Below are 22319 nucleotides of genomic sequence, written 5' to 3'. Positions count from 1 at the left end.
TTGCTCTGCTTACTTCCAGTCCATTTCTTTCTAGACCTTCTTTGTATATACAGTAGAGCGTCATTTATCCGAATCAATTGGGGACTGGGTTGTTCAGATAACTTATTTTTTGGATAACCGATTATGTACGAAAAAATATATTAACCTATCCCATGTTGAAATTTCTCTCCGTTGCATGTCGCTTCACGTTGAATTTTCGTCGATTTTAAGCCTAACAAAAATTTTTATAATAATAATCGTGGCTATTGTATAGTTAAACATTATTTCTTTATTTTGTACAAACAAAATAAATATATTGAAAAATATAAAAACAAAAAAAATTATACTTTAGAAGTTAATCTAGTATCAAAAACGTTCGATTCAGCACGACAAAGTTCGACTGGAAAGCTTTTAGTTAACTGGCATTTCGGTTAATCGGCTTTCGAATAAACGATGCTCTATTGTATTTAGGCTTTCTTAAAATCTTTCTGGCCTATCACTTACTAAAAATAAATTATCTGCAAATGGCATATTCTACTTTACATTTACCTGGATGTTTTTTAAATGTTCATTTGTAATTATTGTAAGAAGAAAAAAAATTTTAAGTGCAGATCCTTGAAGAAGTCAAACTTTAACTTCAAATATTCCATTAGCATTCTCAGAGCAGAGATAACATCCATGGTTAATCTTTCTGGTTTGAATCCAAATTTTCTGTCATCTCTCTCTCTTCACCTTCCTCAATGAGCCCCTCATGTACGAGAGTAATTCCAAAAGTAAGGTCTCCTATTTTTTCAAAAATACAAAGAAACGTTTATTTTTAGTAATGTTCATATCATTTTAAAGCTTGAACATTTATCTATTTTTCTACATAATTGCCATTTCGGTTGATGCATTTTTGTATGCCCATGTTAAACCGATTGAAATTCATTGCCAATTGAATTTCAATTGGTTTAACATGACATGGCGGTGAGCTGGTATGACATGGGCATATGGGCATACAAAAATTGCCACAGTGCATACAAAAATGCATCAACCGAAATGGCAATTATGTAGAAAAATAGATAAATGTTCAAGCTTTGAAATGATATGAACATTACTAAAAATAAATGTTTCTTTGTATTTTTGAAAAAATAGGAGACCTTACTTTTGGGATTACCCTTGTAGCTTTAATAAGGGATGACTCTCAAGCTTTCCCTTTGTAGTTTCTCCATTATTGAATATTTCCCTCATTTTTATATACTTTGTTGTTTTTCCTTCATTCTTCTGAGGTCTTATCTTTTTTCATTGTTTTATTGAAAAACACTGTAAACCATCATTCTTTAGACACTTCCATGCTTCTATGGAAATTCATTTGATTGTATAGCCTTCTCCATTTTCATTTTTGCCAAAACAATATATATTCAGATATGTTATTAATCAGAATAAAGTTGTTCGATTGGAAGCAATAGTGAAATTAAAATGGTTTTTTTATATTAATCATACTAATATGAAAATATAAATTATAAAAATTCTCTTTTACGTAACTGTTTTCTTTCCCTCTATGCTCGAGGTCATGACTATCATCAGAGTGATATGAAATTAGTAATACAACAATTTCACAATTCTATTTTAAAATTTTTATTTAATATAATTATTAATGATAAATATCAATAACTGTAATTTAATTATATCTATTAAAATAAATTATTTTCACCAAAAATAATACCAAATACATATATAGGGTAGATGTACCAGTTTTCGCCAGTGTAGTACCAGTTCTGGCCAGAAAATAAATTTAACTTAAAAATATAATCACAAATGAAACAAACTTTTATTGTTAACTGTGTGAACAGTTAACAATAAAAGTTTGTGTCATTGGACAGATTTGAATGTGTGGTGATTATATTTTCAAGTTAAATTTGTTTTCTGGCCAGAACTGGTACACTGGCCAAAACTGGTACATCTACCCTACATACAGGTATTACAGCACCACCTGTTTTGAATTTGGACGGCCACCTGTCTGAAAGACCACTTTTTGAAGGAACCGTGGGTGGTCACCATAAACAAGTTTTACTGTGTATGTATATGTATATATATACATACACATACATACATATACACACACACACACACACAGTAAAACCTGTCAGTAACACCTACGATCCTCTCATGGTACACCAGTTGAAAATCACTGCTCTAAAGCATAGGATTTAGGATTCTAGCTTTAACCCTTACTTTTTATTAATTTATTTGCAAAAAACATCATCATTCATTTTTCTTCGTCTCCACTAGAGACAGCACCATCAACTTCAATTATTCTATCTTTTTAGAGTAATGTAATCTTAGAAACTTTACCATTTAAACTTCATTATTGAGTGATATTTTTATTAATTCATAGCCATAACAAAAAATTTAACTTGTTATAGCTGAACATAAAAAATTCATAAAGTTCTCAAAATGATTCTGCAGCACCAAGTACTGTCTACACTGAACAGTTTGTTTTGGAAGTGGAAATACATGCTTATTCTTCAACATAGTGCCAATCAGTCATTCATTTTTTAAAAATCAAATAAGAAAAATTAATGAACTTTTTTTATATTAATATATTCATTCCTTTATGACAACAATGCCTGGAAAGCCTTCATGTAATTATTGATGCTGAACAAAAAAATAAAGCAAGTTGGCATGCAATTGGTAGTTGGTCACGAGTTCATGCCTGACCACCTGAACTTTTCTAAGTTTTCTTCATGTATCTAACGCAGTAGTTCCCAACCAGTGGTCTGCAAGAGTTAAAATATGGTCCGTAAAAGATTTAAAACTTTTATTCATTTTAAATTATTATTCCCACATTGATACAAACTGAATTTAATTTTTACTAAAATTGTTATGTTTTCTATTATATTATTACTGTTAAAGCATGTTACTCGAGTTTAACGATTACTTATGTTAAAAGTTTTGATTAAAGTTTATTTTTAGATTGACACTGTTTATTTTTCTTAAACCTTGTGGTCCCTGCTAACAACAATAAAATCAAAGTGGTCTCTGGTCAAAAAAAGGTTGGGAATCACTGATCTAATGGGACTAGTTTGCCTGGAATGCCTCCTGGGAGGCACCCCAACAGATTGCCCACGTGTTGCATTGCTTTATTCATCAATCTAATCTGAAAAAATAAGATTGAACTCAGGAGAATGCAAAAGAATGGTTTATATTTCAATTTTTTCGGCGCAAAAAATGAATGGTTTATATTCATTTATTCGGGCAAAAGAATGGTTTATATTCATGATTAACCTGGCTGCAAAGATTCTGTTCCAAATCTTCCTGTTCCAGTTTCTGGTCCAATGCTTTGCAAAAAAATAAATTATTTGGGATTTAACATTTTGTGTTATATGTGCATGAATAATTTGCACAGGCAAAACCTGTCTAGTATAATCTATATAAAGCTGAAAAAATAGGCACCCCTAGCTATTATTTAAATTAATTTAAATTAACAATATAAATTATTTTATATTTATTTTATTCTTTTACAGTATAATACTCAGTATATTATTATTTATATTTGTAATTTAGTATGCCCCTATGCCTGCATCAGCCTTTCAACTTGTTCAAAACAAAGGGCAAGTAGAATGCAATTACTGTTCTCATTGCTGAGTATATTCTTAAGTTTTGCTGGGTAAAAGTCTCTTAATCCAAGTATTACCAGCTACAGTATATCAGTTAGTATATTATACTATACTGTAATTTAGTAAAAATTACATCTTTCAAATCTATCATCTATAAAAATAGTACACAATTCACAAATTATTTTTAATATTTCAAACATTTTTATTAACATTAAGTGTTAAAAACTAAGATTCAAATTTTTATATTATATTTTCTACTTTATAAAACATACATTTTTGAAAAAGATATCTCATCTGACCAATCCAAAAAAAAAAAAAACACCCAATATCAAATAACATGAAGACTCGAACATTTAGATTGGAGGAAATCTGAAGCATATTGCTACTACAGTATACAAAAACCAAAATATAGACAATACAGGAAACATCATGTAGAACATATCCCAGTTTTTACCTCCTCTTTGTTTTTAATATTCAATCGTACAATCCTATACTATCTAAGGTTTGTTAAGAGAATTAGATGGCCTGTGTTAATAGGTTAAAAATATTTGGTAAACAATTTTCTCTCAGTGAACCTTAGGTGGTATGATACGCTTTCCACATACATGATTTATTGGAGTTACACAAGGGTTCTCATGTGTGTATCATACTGAAACTCCAATCTGTAGAGAGTTTGATATTTGAACTTAGGTGGTGTAATAAGATTGTAGTCTCTCTTCTGAGTGCATCTTGTATGAATCTTCATCTTATAAGTTTAAGATTTTCAAAAAACATTTGTATGTTTGTTTAATGAATAAACCCATTTTATAAAAAATGTAAATTGGTTTGATGTTTGAAATTAATAATTATGTGAGAATTTGGACTTACACGTAAACAACATAATGTAATAACAATAAAATTTTGTCAGATAACTGTCATCTTTTACACCTGGGAGTAAATCGTTTGTTAAGTTCTCAGCAGTAAAAGCAATGCTTTCTCATAACCTTCCGACCTGTTGTCTCAATTTCATCGGTTCAATATGATAAAGAACTGCAGTCGCCACTTAGTCCTTTCCGAGAGAAGAAACCGCCACCCAGTCCCTAAGAATAGTCATCATCAGTACATTTAGGACTTATTATATTACCTTTACGGATACCTTGCCCATTCTCCATACGAAGACTTCTCCCGCAATGGATAACACCTACCGAGATACCTAGACAAGAATATTATCTTGCCCACTAACAGATATTGCCAAATCTCCGTCACAAGATATCACCTATTTCCAAACAGTTCCAATCAGCAAACTATCCGCACAACAACCTTATCATTGAAGACAAAGTTTTGCAGTTGAAATGTGACAACTGGATAATCTCAGGTATTTATCTCAACACGCAATCCAATGTAAACTCTCTCTCTCGCAATCACTCCATTAAATAAATCAGTAAATCTGATATTATGATATGTATCCTGTAACCTTTTTTTTTTGTGATTATTAAACGTTTATTTGTTGTTAATCCTAGAGTCTGAGTGCAGTACTTCTGTTTCGCTGTCTGTCCGTGCTCCATCTGGGAATCCAATCACCTGTGTGACCTACATTCTAATCCGAATCAACATGTCGTCTCACCTTCCGTGTCAAACGAGACACTGTGGTGTCTATCCTGACATGGCACCAGAGGTGCTGACCCTCCAGTCACAATTATAAGAACAATAAATTTAACCATTCAAATTTTAAAAGATATTCTAAACAATTTGAAAAAATTACATTATACTATTATACAGGGTGGGCCAGCGAAAACGAAAACGGCAAAGTGTTTCGTCCAAGCAAATCGCTCGAACACGTCGATTTTATTCTCGAGGGGACATCTTTTGCAATAAAGTTTTTGTGATTCTGAATACAATAGACAACAAAAAATTTTAAAAACTCATTTATTTTGTATTAACTAAACAAACATTTATTTCGAGAAAAATGTTTGTTTAGTTAATATTCAGATTCGCAAAAACTTTATTGCAAAAGATGTCCCCTCGAGAGTAAAATCGACCTGTCCGAGCGATTTGCTTGGACGAACACGAACACTCTGCCATTTTGTTTTTGTTTGCCAATTTTTTTTGAAATTGTTAATGCAGTAAATAACATTAAACCATCAATCTAGCTACAGGTCTTCCATGTTTAATTACATGTAGACATTTTGAAAACAAGGCTTAAAGTTAGAGGGAATGCAAGTCCCCTGCTATTTAGTGAGTAATAGTTCACTTACAATGAAAAACAAATCATCTCTAAATATTTGTTTCCTTTTTATAAAATTTATAGAGAACTTACACACATCAATGATATATACAATATATAGAGCTATGGAGTTAAAGTTAGAAGCAAACTTGTTTCTAAGAGAGTCAGTAAAAATGGGCCAATGCCTGTTTTTTTATCATGTCCTTTACATTAAGATCTTATGATAAATCCCCTTACTTCATGATCTTTCTTTGCATATCACTAATTACTGCTGATTTGCTTTCCAGAAATTTATATTTGAATACATTCTATGTTAGGTAATTCTAAATTTTTATTTCCGTCTCGACACCTATCAACCTTTAAAATGCAGCCTTCTAATTCTAATTCCAAATGTTTTCGGTCTTTTTAAAAGGCCTTCTTCAGGAATACAAATCGAAATGATTCTTTAACTGACTGTTGAAAACAGTCAGTTAAAGAAAGATTCCTTTGTATTTTAATCTAACTACTTATAATTTGTTTCTATATTTGTCATTATAAACAAACTTTCAATTACTAATTTAAGCCAGATTCTGTTTAAATTTTCTTAAAATAAGCATGATGATAACAAAACAATGACATTTTGTATTGTCATGATACAAAAACAGAAAACAACATATCAGTCATTATCATCATTAATAAAATTTGCTAGATTTCAGTAATATAATACCTATCTCAACAATTATCATCTGAACTCTGTATTAAAAGTTCATGTTTCAGTTCCTCAAAAAAAATTCTTTCTTTCTAAATATCTTTACTAATAATACCTGTAAAATGAGAAATATATTAATTTTACATGAAAAAATTAAATGAAACATCATGAATTAAATATTTTTCTGTAAATTATTTTTATTCTTTCATTTTAAAAAATAACTCCTAAAGGACTTACTATAGAAAAAAAAAATTTGAAATATGGTATTATACAAAAGAAAAACTTTAAAAATTGCCAAGACAAATTTAGTTTTACAAAAATTTCTTGGTAGACTATGCGACTACCATGAATCTGCTATGACTCTGCCATAGAATTGTTATTATCTCAAGAGCAAGTGAAAGGACCAACTGAAATTGACTCATCCTGTACGTATAGTCTAACAAGAAATTTTTGTAAAAGAAAAACTTAAAAAATTTAATTCAGAAATAATGCATTAAGTCTGGCTTTATTACATTAAATTTAACGTAACTATTCGTAGATAATAAGGAACAACTTTGCATCTTCATCACAGCCATTATATTTAACTTATTATATTTAACTTGTGTCATCACTAATGAGACTAAATAAAACAGCTGTGATGATGATGCAAAGTTGTTCCTTATCCTGGTGCCCAGATCATGCATACATAAAATAAACTAAACTTGTAGATAGTCAGGGGACCAAGAACTGGGTCAAAAGAAAATACAAAATGCTGAGACTTTCTACAAACAGGTACAAGTGCAAGATTTGCGCATGTGTTGCTCATGCTCTCCGAGACATAGCCTTATCCCAAAAATAGCTTTATTGTTTTACTTGTTCAAATCTAGTTTTCAAATGACATGCAATTGTTTTTAAAACTTCCTAAACAAAGAATTATGCAAAAATACACAAAGTTAAATTGTCTTGCACTATTTTTCTAAATCTACATACAGAAAACACAAAAAACATACTGAAAAAATCGTCAATGCTACCAGTTTGTTATTTTAAATTAACACAGACTATTGTGTAAAATTTGCTAAATATGAAATAGTTATTTTATATGAAAAATTTAATAATTATAGCATCTCATCTTAAAATCTATGAATGATATGTACTGTACAGTACAATCTGTTACAAAATGTTTTTGACATCATGCACAGCAGCAGAAACTTGCCTTGCTGTATTCACATAGGCCGCATTTTTTTTATGCAGCAAAAGTGTAGCATAAATGATGTCATGAGCAGCAACCGTTGCATGTCACTGCATGGCATTTTACAAACGCTTGTCGCTGAAGCAAAATGGATGCTGTCCCTTGTTTGTTAATTTCAGTTTTAGAAAGCAATGTATTATTTAAAGAATTACAACAAAATAAAAAAAGGATGAATGAAAGTTTAATGATCGGCATTGCTGTTTCAAATGAAAATAAAAAATCTAAGCAACAGAAGATACGAAATTATGTTGAAGAGGTCGTACCTTCATATTCTATGGATGACTTCAAATCTCATTTTAGACTCAAAAACTTACCTCTGTTGAACTTTTTGTAACTTAAAATAAGCTAAATTTTCTATTAATTTCTAAATTAACTGATAATGCATTTATTTTTTATAGGAAATTATGAAATTAATAAATACAAAGAGAAATGAAAGTAAACAAAAGACAACCTCTTATTTCTTCTACAAAGGAAGTACTATTAAGTATTTAAACTCTTGCTAATCAAGAATCATTTAGAGGTATTGGAGACAGATTTGGTGTCAATAAAGGTCATGCACACACAATCTTTATAAGACTTCTGTCAAAAAATGTGTCGTATGATTGGCAAGTTTATCAGGCAGCCAAATGATAACTTGGAAAGAACAGTTCATAAGTTTGAAGAACTATGTACTGTTTCATTGCCTGGAGTAATTGAGTGTGTCGATGGAACAACACACACACACACACACACACATATATATATATAAGCTCCAAAGGAAGACAGCCAGAGTTATTACAACAGGAAAGGAAGGCACTCTATCCTGTTGCAAATAATTTGTGATTCGGAAATGCGAATTATTGATGCATTTGTTGGTTGGCCTGCTAGTGCCAATGATTCTCGGGTTTGGCAGCAAAACCCTATTTATAATATGTTTTTAAACGAATCTTCAAGGTATTTAGGAGATAAGTATTATTTACTTGGAGATTCAGCATATCCATTAGATACATTTTTAATTGTACCATATAAAGATTATGGTAATCTTACTGTGAAACAGAAAAATTTTAATAGAAAACACAGTTCCATCAGAGTTGTGGTAGAACAAACCATAGGTCTGCTAAAAGGGCGATTTCGTCGACTAAAATATCTGGACATAAAAAACATTTCAATGTCAAAAGTCGTAATGACATCATGTATATTGCACAATTTGTGCATTAATCAAGCTGATATTGACTGTATAGAGGATGCATTTGTTGATGATTATAATGAACCTGCAGAAGACCCAATTACGAAAAATTGTACAGCTGAGGAAGTAAAACGTAATCAATTATCAGATCTATTGATGCAGAATTGAAATGTTTATTAAAAATATAATTTACAATTGTCTTGTAGTTAATTAATAAATGTAGAGAATAGTTTTATACAATCTGTTGTCAGTGTTCTTAATAAGATGTTTATCACAAATTCACTCATCTATCAATTGAAGGGCTCCCTGTAGAAACATTACAACCAACAAATGTCTCTTTACCAAGAAGCTAAAAATTGTTTCATGCTTTTTCTACATTCATATTTTAAAATTTTCTTATTTACACTTGTTGACTAAGATTATTTAAATTCAAAAGTAGGGAAAACTCAATTACTTTTATTGAACATATTTTTCCTTATTTTGGTCTAAAAACAAGTATATTCTTATTGAATTAAATGTTTGCAGAAGTATATAATGCATTTGTAGTTTTACACAGAGGCCATTAAAGACAATAAATTGGGCTAAGATTCAAAATACTCCAACATTACTGTCATTCTGATGATCAAAGGAAGAAAACACAAAATGAGGCATTTTCTAAGGCTTAATTAAACCTTTGGGAATCCAAGAAAAAAGTTAAAACACACACAGCCATTGAGAGCTTGTATGGAGTCTGAGAATAGAGTTCCTCTTGCCATTTTTTGAATAAATTAAACACAATGCTTCTGTATTAATAAAAAGCAGTTTTAAAGATTTATTTTCTGTTAGTAAAAATGGCATTAATTTTGTAAGGGCCAAGTTTTCTCCTGACTCAAGAAAAAATTGCATTTCCTATTGAGTCCTGTACAAAAAGAAAGGAATCAACAATGAAGCTTTCTGTAATAGAAAGTTTGATTCCTTTTTTTAAAGAATAATATGTAAGTCTCAGAAGAGTAATATACAAATCAACACACAAAAACTTTATTATATCCCAGTAACAACAAATTTTAATTAAAATGTTTTTGTCCATAATCATGGTTGTCTTCAGGCTTTTGACCAGTACAATTTGAATACTGAATGCGCCAAACATGTTTAAAATTATTTTCAAATTCTGAAGCATTTAAATGTTAGGATATTTTTATCACTATTGTAGCATGTACACTAAAAATTATCTTCTAACTAATACACAAAACTGATGATAATTCTATCATACAAAAAGCAACAGATTCTTCTTTCAGCTGTGTACTTCAAATTAAAAGTAACAAACCCATTTGAAAACTACAGTAAAAACTAATTTACTATAAGCTACGAAGGATTTGCTAACACACAGATATTTACAAATTTTTGGTTACTGTATTTTTAAAATTACTTTTTTTTTAAAAATATAAGTGATACATTAATTTCTAGTTTACTAAAATATACTTTCCTTTTATGTTTTATGATTTTTAAATTAATTTCACTGACAAAATTATAAAAGACAAAAATTTAATAGTTTATTTCTTACTATATTCAAAAAAATATTTTTATTTCAATAATTATTATGTAAAAATCAAGTAAAATGACAAAAGTTGTTGACTGGATAACATTGAAAGATAATGTGAGAAATATATTAAGAAATAATTAAAGCGTAACTATGGTAGACTTACAAGTTAGATGATTAAATTGGGAGGAGATAAATCTAAATTCAAAATTCAGGTAATTCTATCATACAAAAAGCAAGGGTGTAAGAGAATATAAACCTAAAATATCGTGAATATTTGTTTTTAGTTAGGATATGATGGGATTAGGGAATAGATGAGAAATTAGCAAAAGAACTAGAATTACATTTAACCCTGCCCATGGAAAGTTGAAATGATTATAATTGAGTCCGATATATAAAACCAGTTTTTAATTAAAATTTAAGACACAAGCACATTTGATTATAAACATTTATTTAAATTTTTTTTCCTTTGTTTTTTTTGAACAATATTTAAAATACTTTTTAAAATGTTTAATTTTTCTACTTCAATTTCTTCTAGTTTTTTCCAGCATTGTTCATCCGCACCTCTTGTTTTTTTTATGTACTCCTGCAACCATTTGAGAGGCTCGTCTTTGGAAGAACATGTCCTTTTTCTTTTTTTGGTTGGTGGTGCCTGTTTGTTCTCCAGGCAATCGTCCGAAGTACAGGCATCACCAATTTCCTTAGTTGCTGAGGATAATGATGATGATAATGTATCAGGAGGAGGATTTACATTTGCTTTTGAAGCAAGGAAAGTGTCTTAAATCCTCCTGGAATTCCCAAAAGGAAACTTGGCCACCTCCAGATTGTTTCATCTGATCTTTCCTCCTCCTGTACGTCAGCATTAGGTTTCTCCATTTCTTGTCTGCCTCTATTGCCATTATGTTGAAACCTTAATTTTTCAGATTTTGGCTTATTCGGCCTCATAATTTTATTTTTTTACAACTTGGACTCTGAAACTGCAAGTCCATTTCTCTGCATAACTCTAAGTTTTTTTACAGAGGAAGCGGTCCATGTAGTTTCCTATAAAATATTATATTTTCATTAGCATGTTGATAACTATATAGATTCTTTAATTAAGTTTTCAGAAACTTACTTTAAAGACTATTCACAAAAATATTCAAACTTAAAGTATTTTTCATAAATATGTTAAATGTATAAATTAATAAAATAAAGGGTTTTATTTAAGGATAACAGATCTTGTTTTCTTAGAATTAATTGCTTCATAATGTAAGCTATAATTTTTAAACTTAAAATATAATACTTACAGAATCTAACTTGTTCACACACTTCCCTGATTCAGTATTCTGACCAGATACAGTTTCAGAGACAGTTGAACCTGTAGTAGAAAATTTTAAATTTTGAGATTTCAGTAAATATATATATGAAATAGATTTTATTTATAGTTTTTTTTATATATATATTTACATTGGTATTACAATTTTATCATAGTTGTCTCTAGAATGCTTTAAACGAATAATAAAACATGTCTCACCTGTGTCTTCAACATTATTAGATGAGAAGAATACTTTGCAGTACTTCTCTCAAAACATCTCATCTGAAAAATATATAGCATATTTTTAAAATTAAACATCTTAAATGTATACAATGTGATTATCACTTATTTGGTATTGTGTCTTCCCTTAGCTGAAATTAAAAACTGATTCTATATTTCCATTTAATCATGTCAGTATAACCTAATTCAAAGTAAACAATACCAATAACAGATTAAATTTAAATTTATTATTTCAAGAATGTATATAAAGATATTTACCTGTACTTAATTTTTTCATCATATTTTCGTCTACGAAAACGTTTATTTGTTTTTCTCCGGAGCACAATACGACGTTAAACATTTTTGATGTGGAGGCATCCATTTTGCTTTATCTTCGCTGCAGTGACTCCTTGCAGCAAACATTTAAAAACGGTTTGCTACATTGTAGCGCTGCATATACAAACGGGTTTCAGAGTGTTTGCTATAAAGCGCTTCTCGAGCGCAGCATAAAAAAATGCGCCCTTACTGGTAGAAAGTTTTGAAAGATCATACCAAAGCAATTGAAGAGGACCATTTCATTCTCAAGCCAAAGGGATGAGCTAATTATCCATATAAGAAAACACAATCTGAAAATCTAATGCATCAATTTGCTGTTAAAGTGATTTTGTTATTTGTCCTTACATATGAACATAAGAAACAATGAGTGAAACACATAACTCTGATTATATATTTGTAATAGTAATTTAAATACATTAAGTGTATATTAAAAATCATATTTCATTCAAATATTTCATATTTTGCTTAAGTTTTACATACAAGGGCTGTTTCTTTTTCACCCTCCGATTGTCCATAAAACAAAGACAAATATAAATAACAAAATAAATTTATTACCAAAAGTTAGGTACAAACATGGTTACTTTTTGACATAATCATTGTGGAGAATGAGGCATTTGTCATATCTGTGGACGAGCTTTTCCATCCCCTCTTCATAGAATGTTGCCGCCAGTGAATTGAGATGGCCCTAACAATGTTGTTTTGAAGATCATTTAGTCTCGAACCTCTGTCCTCCTAGCCATGTTTTTAGTTCAGGAAAGAGGCGGAAATCGCTGTGCTAAATTGGGGCTATATGCTGGGTGTTTAAAGGTGGTGAAAACTTCCACCCAGCTTGAAACTTTTTAATGTTTGAAAACTTCCACCTCTTTGCTGAATTGAAAACATGGCTAGGAGGGCAGAGGTTTGAGACTAATGACGATTTTCAAAACAACATTATTAGGGCCATATCAATTCACTGGTGGTAACATTCTATGAAGAGGGGATGGAAAAGCTCGTCCACAGATATAACAAATGCCTCAATCTTCACAATGATTACGTCAAAAAGTAATCATGTTTGTATCTAACTTTAAAAGATCATACCAAAGCAACTGAAAAGTCAGAAATGCCATGACTGACATGGCACTTTTGACTTTTAAAACACTAATCAAGTGCAATTTGTGGAAATTAAATAATAATCAAATGACACTAAGTGTGTAACTGATCACTACCCTTTTCAATTAATAATTCAGTTATTTATATAACACAGTAGCACCAAGAAATTGATGTAGTATCATCTACCATGTTCAAAAATGCAATAATAATGTATGCTTTATTAAATCCTACGTCAAAAATAATTACTATGTATAAAGAATTTTGCTCAGCCTTACAATCTTTCCTCTCCTCATTACCATGACAATGACCAGTTTCCTGGCAGTAAAGCCTTTCTCAATGTACTGTATACCTGGAAATACTATGAGAACTATTTCTGAGTATTGCAGGAAAGGCAAACTTTTTTTTGGCAATGTCAAAAACATTTTGTAACTGAATACACATTAGATCAGAGTTCACTCAGTTTATATTTTAATGGAAATTTTACTATGTATAGTTTTATCTTTGATTATGGATCAATTTTTTATTGAAAATTAAAATAACTAGAATTGCAATTACTGCCAGGAAACTGGCAGTAATTGCAATTAGAACTAATATCGGCTAACTTCATTTTTTCAAAGACAAAGTTTAATCAATTTATAATAATTTTGACTTAGAAGAAACTGTTTCATCAATTTCATTATTAATTAATATTCAAATTTTTTCTATCTTTGATACTATTATAGTGCAGTAAAATTCCAATTATTTGATTATCCAGATTGCCCTCTGACTTAGTTAAATAGGCATGTTTGTATATATGTATATATACTTCGTACACTGTATATGGATAAAAAGTATTTTTAGTAAATGTAGAAAATAAACTAGATTCACTTGAAGTATATTTCCACATTTAATATTTTATTTACACAAAATTATGTATACTTGTACATAATGGGGTGTTTGGATAGAAAATAAATGACTATTTTAAGCAAATATCCAATTAATTTGGATAACTGGAGTTTTACTGTATCTAGATCTTTCTTTTTGATGTTATTCTCTCTGCTTCTTGTTTTTCCTATTTCATTTTTTTTTCTGTTGTCTCAATTAATCATCCTTTAAGCTTTCAGAATGGAAACTATGCTTTTTTCATCATTTAGCTTCTTTTATATGTTGATTTTGTTTCTTTCTCTTCCTAATATTGAGCATATCTTATCCCAATCTGTTGACATGGTAGATTGAAAAAACAATGTGTCCATTTACAATGTATCAAACTTCTAAAATAAAAAGTTTTAGAATGCCACCTATTCTAAATATGCCTTTTTTTCACTTCCTGAATACTTCATTCTATATATACTCTTTTATTTTATTTACATTCTACCTCATAAATTTTCAATCCTTAAATTAAATCTCTGACAACTTTAGCTATCTTTATTATATTCATACAACTTATTTAACTTACTATTCTTCCTAATTCTTTTCTATCATTTGCTATTACTTGCAGCTTTTAATTTGATTAACCTATTATTATTTACACATATCCTCTTATCCATATTCTAGTTTGCTCATTATTAACTTTATATTTGTAATAAAATACATTGAGAATATGAATGATATACCATATTTTCTCTGTCTATACTAAAACTTTAGATGAAAAGTATATGCAGAAGTACAAATTCTTTTTCTAACATTTCTAATTACTGATTTTGTTTTCTAGTGTTGCATCAGTTATGACAATTTTAGAATAATCACAAAAAAAAGATAAATTTTTCTCCTCAAAATTAGAACAAAATCATAAAGTATTTTTATTACTTCTGATATTGCTTTACAACTTTAATTATTTTGTCTATTTTATCTTTAGTAGATAAGAAGTTAGAAATTGCTTGACTCAAGATTTTATTCAATGTCAAAGTACAACTAAATTAAAATGCTGCATTTCAAATTAGTACAGCAGAAGAAAACAGGTTTGATTTCTTAAAATGATTCAAATACAGTGGAACCTCGCTTAATGAGCACCTCACATAACGAGTGACAAGGAGAGGGAAATCCCAGATTGTGCGCATACTCCATTAGTCTGTGTTTAGCACTCCTTCCGCTAGCATCTTAGTGTTGCTTGTGATCACACATTTTTCCAAACTTTTGTGTTCACACATATTATGTATAAACATCAGCAATCATAGTCCATTATATAATAAACATGCCATCTCGTACTAAATTTAATGACTGATTCCAAATTAAATTTTAGAAATGTCTAAATTAAAAATTAATTGTGAATAATTATTAAATTTAATACGAGAAGGCAGCATAACTACCTACCTATAGTCAAATTAATTAATTTCTAATATTTAATTATGGCCTTTACATAGCCTAAGAATTTGGCATTTATCTAAAATAATTTATTATAATAATTATTATTTTTAACTTATAACATATATATATATAAAAAAAAAATATATCAGAATGCATAATATTGTACTTTCAAACAGTAGTATATAAAGTAGAATCTGTTTATTGCAAACACTGCAATTCTTATAACAACATTAATTAGGTAAGCAATAACAATTAGTGAAATTCTGGTTTTATTGAATATGACATGTTAAAAAATTTAATCTATAAAGTTTATTAATTATAAGTATAAACTTAATAATGTAATTCATTCAATGTTGTTTGCCTGCTGTTTTCTTGAAGACCATCTTTAACCATAATTAGCAAGTAATTGAAGAAATGCCTGCTATTTATTATACTTTGAGCAAATAACATCCAAAATGATTAATGTTTAAAGCACTGGATTTGTTAAAGCAATGTTTAAGATTCATAATCATAACTATCAATAATTTTCTTATTTTAAGCCATATCATCAAGTTCTTTCACTTTTTGTTTTACTTTAATTTGTTGTTTACACAATCATCTATCTATTAACACAGTTTTGTCATTATAAGCAGTAGAGGCAAGTTTTAAAATGTAAAAATTTGTTTCTATCTGCAAAGCTGACAAAACTTCAAATTATTCTGCTATAAAATTTTCTCAAATGAATAAGTCAGACAGAAACCCTCTGATTCTCACTTCACATCTTGAGGCTTGATAGTGCAAGATGACATTTTAAAAATATCTATTTACCTAAAGACAATTATAACAACCAAATTCTAATTATAATAAAGCAGAGTTTTATAAATGTATTTTAACTTATTTGTTTTGTTCATGCTAATTCTGATCATTAGATGACTAATATCTGATTACAGTAAGCAGATATTAGTCATCTAACATACATAAAATGTATGTACTGTTAAGAGTACATAACATGGAAAAATTATGGAATTTCATGTATCATCAAAAAATGTTCAATATTCTAATATTGTTAGATTTAAAGCTTGTTCTGTACTTATAAAAAAAATTATCAAGTTCCTAACATAGCAGTAATACAATATTCTTTACACAGTCAATGACAAAAGTAAATTGGCATGAAGATGTCATGGAAGTCAAATTTGATATAATGCATAACCCATGCTAAAGCAATCAAATATCAACGTAAACGTGGAACTATGCTTTGAGTTATTTTAGGCCCAATCCACACTACCAGGCCACTCACAATCTGGTCAAGTATTTATCAATTGTGTTGAATGTATGTACTCATACTAGAAATAACACAGGATGGCAATTTCAATGAAATTCTATTTTCCAAATCCATAAAAATTCCATGCTTTTCCATAATTTCTATGAACCCTGTAATAGTTATCATTTAAGATATAGTTAAACTGGATGAACCAATATAATTTAAAATATTTTTGATTAAGTTACAACATTTTATCTCCTGTTTCAAATCCATTCTTTTAACCTGAAAATGCTTGCTCAAGGCAATTGAAAACATTCATTTTCCTTCAATGTTTTGTTTTACAAACTGGAGTTTTGGTTTTATAAATGATATACAGTGTGTTCATTATGGATATATTAAAATTAATTGTAGATTATTAATATATAATAAAAAAATTAAAAGAAATGTCATGATATTTTCTGCTCATTAAATATATGTAGAATCAGACATTTATACTTTTAAGAATTATTTTACAATTTTTGGTTGTTTTGAACTATAACTTATCCTTAAGATATATAATTCAAAACATTAGCAAAATTTAAGTCATGAAGCTCAATATAAATAAATCAATAACAGATTTGAACCATCTTTATCATTTATGATCGTCCACTGTGATTTAAATAGTATTAAGAAACAAGTTACATTATCCGACATAACTTTTAAATATTTACTGTTATTAAATAATAATAAAAGTAAACAAAAAGTTTTAAAATATCTAGAACATTCTGGAACAATATCACCAAATAAATACTTTTTGTATATGTGACTATGTCTTAATTTTATGGAATAGATTCAGTTCACATGCCATCTTTCCAAGAAAAACTGGTAGAATATCAAAATTTCCTGCTTCTAAATAATTAACTTTAATATATTTATTGTTTAATGATGTATAGTTTTCACAAATGGTAAATATTCTATTTAATATTATGTGGGTGTATTTTTTCATGTGATCTGCTTTACATTTAAATCTCAATCTCAAAATCAATAATACTTACATACATTAAAAACAGTAGTGATGAATAATCCAAAACAAGTAATTTGGCAAGAGGTAAGCAGTTAGACACCATCTCATGATAAATTTAAAAATAATAAATTTTTAATTTTAATTATTCTAGAAGAAAAGAACTGATCTGGATAGCCTTAACATAGTCCAATAAACAACCAAATATATATGGCAGTAATGAAAAAAAAGACATCAATTTTGCTGAAAATAATATAATATGGTAATGGGAAAAAACAATAATACTCTTTAATAATACACACACAATTTCTACATGCCCTGGAATATATTTTCCTTTTTAATTTTGGTTGGCTGACTAAAATATTGCATTATTATAACCTATGATTCAGATACAAAATATATATCATGATGTAATAAACTAAACAAGAAATTCCAGATAAAGTAAATATAGTATATATTAGATTCATTGTTAAATGTAGATCTTAAAATCTTAAATTATACATGTGATTTTTATCAAAGCTATGTTATTAATCATATATCTCAGAACAATTTTCAAATTAGTCTGAAATATTTGATTAAAAAATTAGATTCTTAAATTACTATTCTGATTTTTATTAAATGCTATGTACTGTTTATTTATATTTTATTGTTGTAAAATTTGAAACAAAATCATATTTTTTGATTGTTTTGTTTTGATTTTGTTTCAAATTTTTGATTTTGTTGATGATTTTGTTTCAAATTTTGTTTCAAATTTTACAACAATAAAATATAAATATGAAAGCATTAATCACTTTTATAAAATTGCTTTCTTATATCAGGTCAGTCCATAAGTTTGTTGTATTTGTATCTACAAAAAATTTTAATTAAATTTTATTTCAATGTGTAATGTATTCACCATTATTTTGTACAATTTCTTGCCATCTTGATGGTAGCTTTTTAATCGTGGCTTCGTAAAATGATTTTGGTTTCGAATCAAAATATTCGGAAATAGCCTTTTTTACATTGTTCCCATCCTCAAAAGTTTTCCCTTTTAAAAAATTCTGCAAACTGAAAAAGATGATAATCACTGGGAGCAATATCTGGCAAATATGGTGATGAGGTAAAATTTCCCAGTTGTAGCTTTTGAGTTTCTTTACAGTTATTTTTGCAGCATGGGGTCTGGCATTGTCCTGTTGCAAGAGAACCTGCTTTCTGTTCACTAATGTTGGTTGATTTTTTTTTTTCAATTTTTCATTTAAACACTAATTGATCACAATACATTTCAGCTGTAATTGTTTGATTAGGTTTTAACAGCTCAAAGTGAATTACACCTAACATATCCCACCAAACAAAAGAATTTTTTTTTGGATGCAACCCACCTTTTGCAGCCGGTTTTGGCTGCTCATCGCAATCCATCCATTGTCTTTTTCTCGTCACATTATTATAGAGGATCCATTTTTTGTCTCCAGTAACCAGCCGATCAAGAAAAGGTTTTAAAGTAATACGAGATAAAAGAGACGTGCAAATGTTTACACGTTGTCAGTTAGCTACTGACAGTTCATGTGGTGTCCATTTTCCTAGCTTTGAAACTTTTCCAATTCGTTGTAGGTGTCGATGAACAGTTCCGTGGGATGAATTTAAACGTTCCGCAATTTCATCAACTGTTAAAGATGGTTCTGCTTCAACTAGTGCAGAGAGAGCATCATCATTGGCATAGCCAGGGTTTTGTTATGGGGGGCCTAGTAGAGGCTGTAATTTTCTGGGGAGGGGCACCAGGTTAACTGGGGGGGCTGTGCCCACCCACGCCCCTTCCTGGCTACGCCCATGAGCATCATCATCAAAGTCAACAGATCTTCCAGTACAAGCCTTATTCTCCACATTAAAATCATTGTTTCTAAATCTTTCAAACCACTTCTGTGCAGTCCTTACATTAATTGCAGTTTAATTATGTACAGTATTTATTTTTTTTGGCAACATTTGTGGCATTCTCACCACTTTAAAAGTATAAAACATGTCTTTTATATTCGATAATAAATAACTGAAATGTTCCCAATTCTGAACAGTATTATATGTATAAGATCCAATTTAACACTTCAGTGTAAAAAGTATCCCACTAGACTGACATTTTGAACAGCAAAACAAGATTTTTCTCAAGGTCAAAAATGTGCATGGACTTATGGACTGACCTGATATTATAACTAATCAGATTCTATATTCTTATATATATGTTATAAAAAAAGGTCATGTTCAGTAGTATTATCATTTTGTAAATCTATAATTTTAATACAATATAAACTTGCTTTTAAACAGTATAAAAAATCCAAAACCAGACAATTTTAGAAATTGATTTTATATTTTGGTATAGTTTTAGACAGATACAGTAATGTAACCTCTAAATTGACTTAAAAATAACATTTAAAAAAAAACAAAAATCACAGTTTAAAATTAAGTCTCCTTCTGGATTTCTTCATAAGTTAAAGAGTTAGAATATGGATTATCATTACACTACCAAACTATAAACTAACATTAATTAATTTCAAATGAACGATTCACATTACACATATAACTTCTCTTAAATAGAAATACAATAGAAACTTTTAATACCGAAAAACAATTCAAAATCTGTTCCTTACCAATTAAAATATAATCACAAATGTTATTGGCCTAAAATTTTCAAATACAGGATTAGGTCGAAGAAGTGCACGATTTTCAAACTACAATTCCATAAAATTAGAAGAATTAACAAATTTCACACTTTAATTCTGTTATTCTATCAAATCTCACATAGCCTACTTCAAAACATAAGAATAAGGCCATTATTAATGCAGAAAATTTGTTAATATAATCTTATTAACTCAATAATTTATAGAAGTGAATAATTTCCAGTTTGTTATAAATAGAATTTTATAAAAGAAAAAAAAAAAAAAAAAAAAAAATTTTTTTTATTCAGATCAGAATAAAAAAAAAAGCAAATCAATTGTACTGAGAAAAAAATTTAAAAAAAATATTTTTTAGTATTTTAGTACAATACACAGGTTATAACCAGGATCAATTTATATTACCGCATCACAATTAAACCACACACACACACACGCATTAATCGTCACAGTTACGATTATTTGAAATTCTTCCTATTTGTGTGTTTAAAACACATACAAAAGCCATAGAGAAAAATGTAAAACGCAGTAATTTATCTATCAAATGTTCGTAGCTGCTTTGGTAATCTATGCACAGTCATTCTGGATTTAAGCCACGATTTAGTTTATATAACGTGATTATAGAAGCGAAATGTTATGGATGTAAAAGAATATAAGGAGTCTTATGTATGATAAGGTATATTCTGTCGACTTACCATTTTGATTCCTTTCGTCAAAGCTAGTCAAACAACTCCACCACCATCCATTGCAAGGACGGGAATGACAATAGAGTCCACTTATCGTCCCGACGTCGACGTCACAGAGGGGGTGGTTTGCCAAAAAAGAATAATGCGAACGACAAAATATAGTATGACGATCCGGATACAATACTAAAATATCTAGTATTTGAGACGTCATTAAATGTTACCGATCGGCCGATAATATTCGCAATAATTCTTAATTAAATCGAAACGTTATTAATAACCAAATATATTTTTAAGTAACTTCCCACACAATTCGAAATTTTACTTATTATTGTCATAGTTTTATCGCCATTTGATGTCATTCGAAGCGCCTATTACAAAACACTTCCCATTATAAGTAAAAAAAATGGCCTTAATGACAGATGGCGCCTCTATGCTACGGGAATTAATCTACCGAATTTAATTGTTTGTTATTATTAAATGTTTTTTTTTTCTTTTTTTTTCGGTCCGAAAATTTGCCACGTCGTAAACGAGTTTTTTGGCGGTAATTTTGCGAGAAATTAATTAATTGCATATTATTTTGATACGTATTTAAACAATGCGACAAATTATTATAATTAATTAATATAAATTTTATAAGATGAAATATTTTTTTTAAAATGGCGTAACGTTTTTTTATTTCGATGATAATAATAATAATAGTCGGCGTACTTGACAAATGTCGATTAAATGTTTTTCGTATTACATAAATAGGTTAATTTCGATCGCATTGCTTAATTGGCTTTACCAATTGGGATAGAATATTTAATATTGTTATAAAGTAATTTATTTAAAAAAAAAAATTGTGTTCCATACATATTTAATAAAACACGTGTCATTCGATTATTCAATAAGCCTAATGCCAGGGCTTGATTAAGATTTTTACAGGTTCTGAATACCTTAAAAGATTTTGGTGCCCGTATACTGTATTGTATATGTAATTCAAAATGTAAACAATAAATGAATGGCACCAGAAAATAATTCTTTTTCACTTATTGTAGGAGTGCCCTTTTTTTGTGGATCCTGGTTCATTTCCAGCATATGATCCATGGTAAATCGGACAATAAAAAATTTATGTTGTGCCCTTTCCTTGATGCCTTAAGCAAGTTCTTATTTTGTCTA

The 22319-nt window shown here is 29.0% G+C and overlaps 1 protein-coding gene across 1 annotated transcript in view; it reads right to left on the bottom strand.

The window, feature by feature from the left end:
• The window catches only part of LOC136989727 (RING finger protein 44-like), a 77032-nt gene extending 55474 nt beyond the window's left edge, over positions 1 to 21558 (bottom strand). Inside the window, exon 1 of the mRNA XM_067287972.1 lies at positions 21171 to 21558. The gene's annotated coding sequence lies outside the window, so the exon portion shown is untranslated. The remainder of the gene's footprint in view (positions 1 to 21170) is intronic.
• Positions 21559 to 22319: the final 761 nt, after the last annotated feature.

The sequence above is a fragment of the Centruroides vittatus genome, unplaced genomic scaffold, assembly GCF_030686945.1.
Source record: "Centruroides vittatus isolate TY-2023 unplaced genomic scaffold, ASM3068694v2 scaffold_752, whole genome shotgun sequence".
NCBI lineage: Eukaryota > Metazoa > Arthropoda > Arachnida > Scorpiones > Buthidae > Centruroides > Centruroides vittatus.
This window is presented reverse-complemented; position numbering and strand designations above follow the sequence as displayed.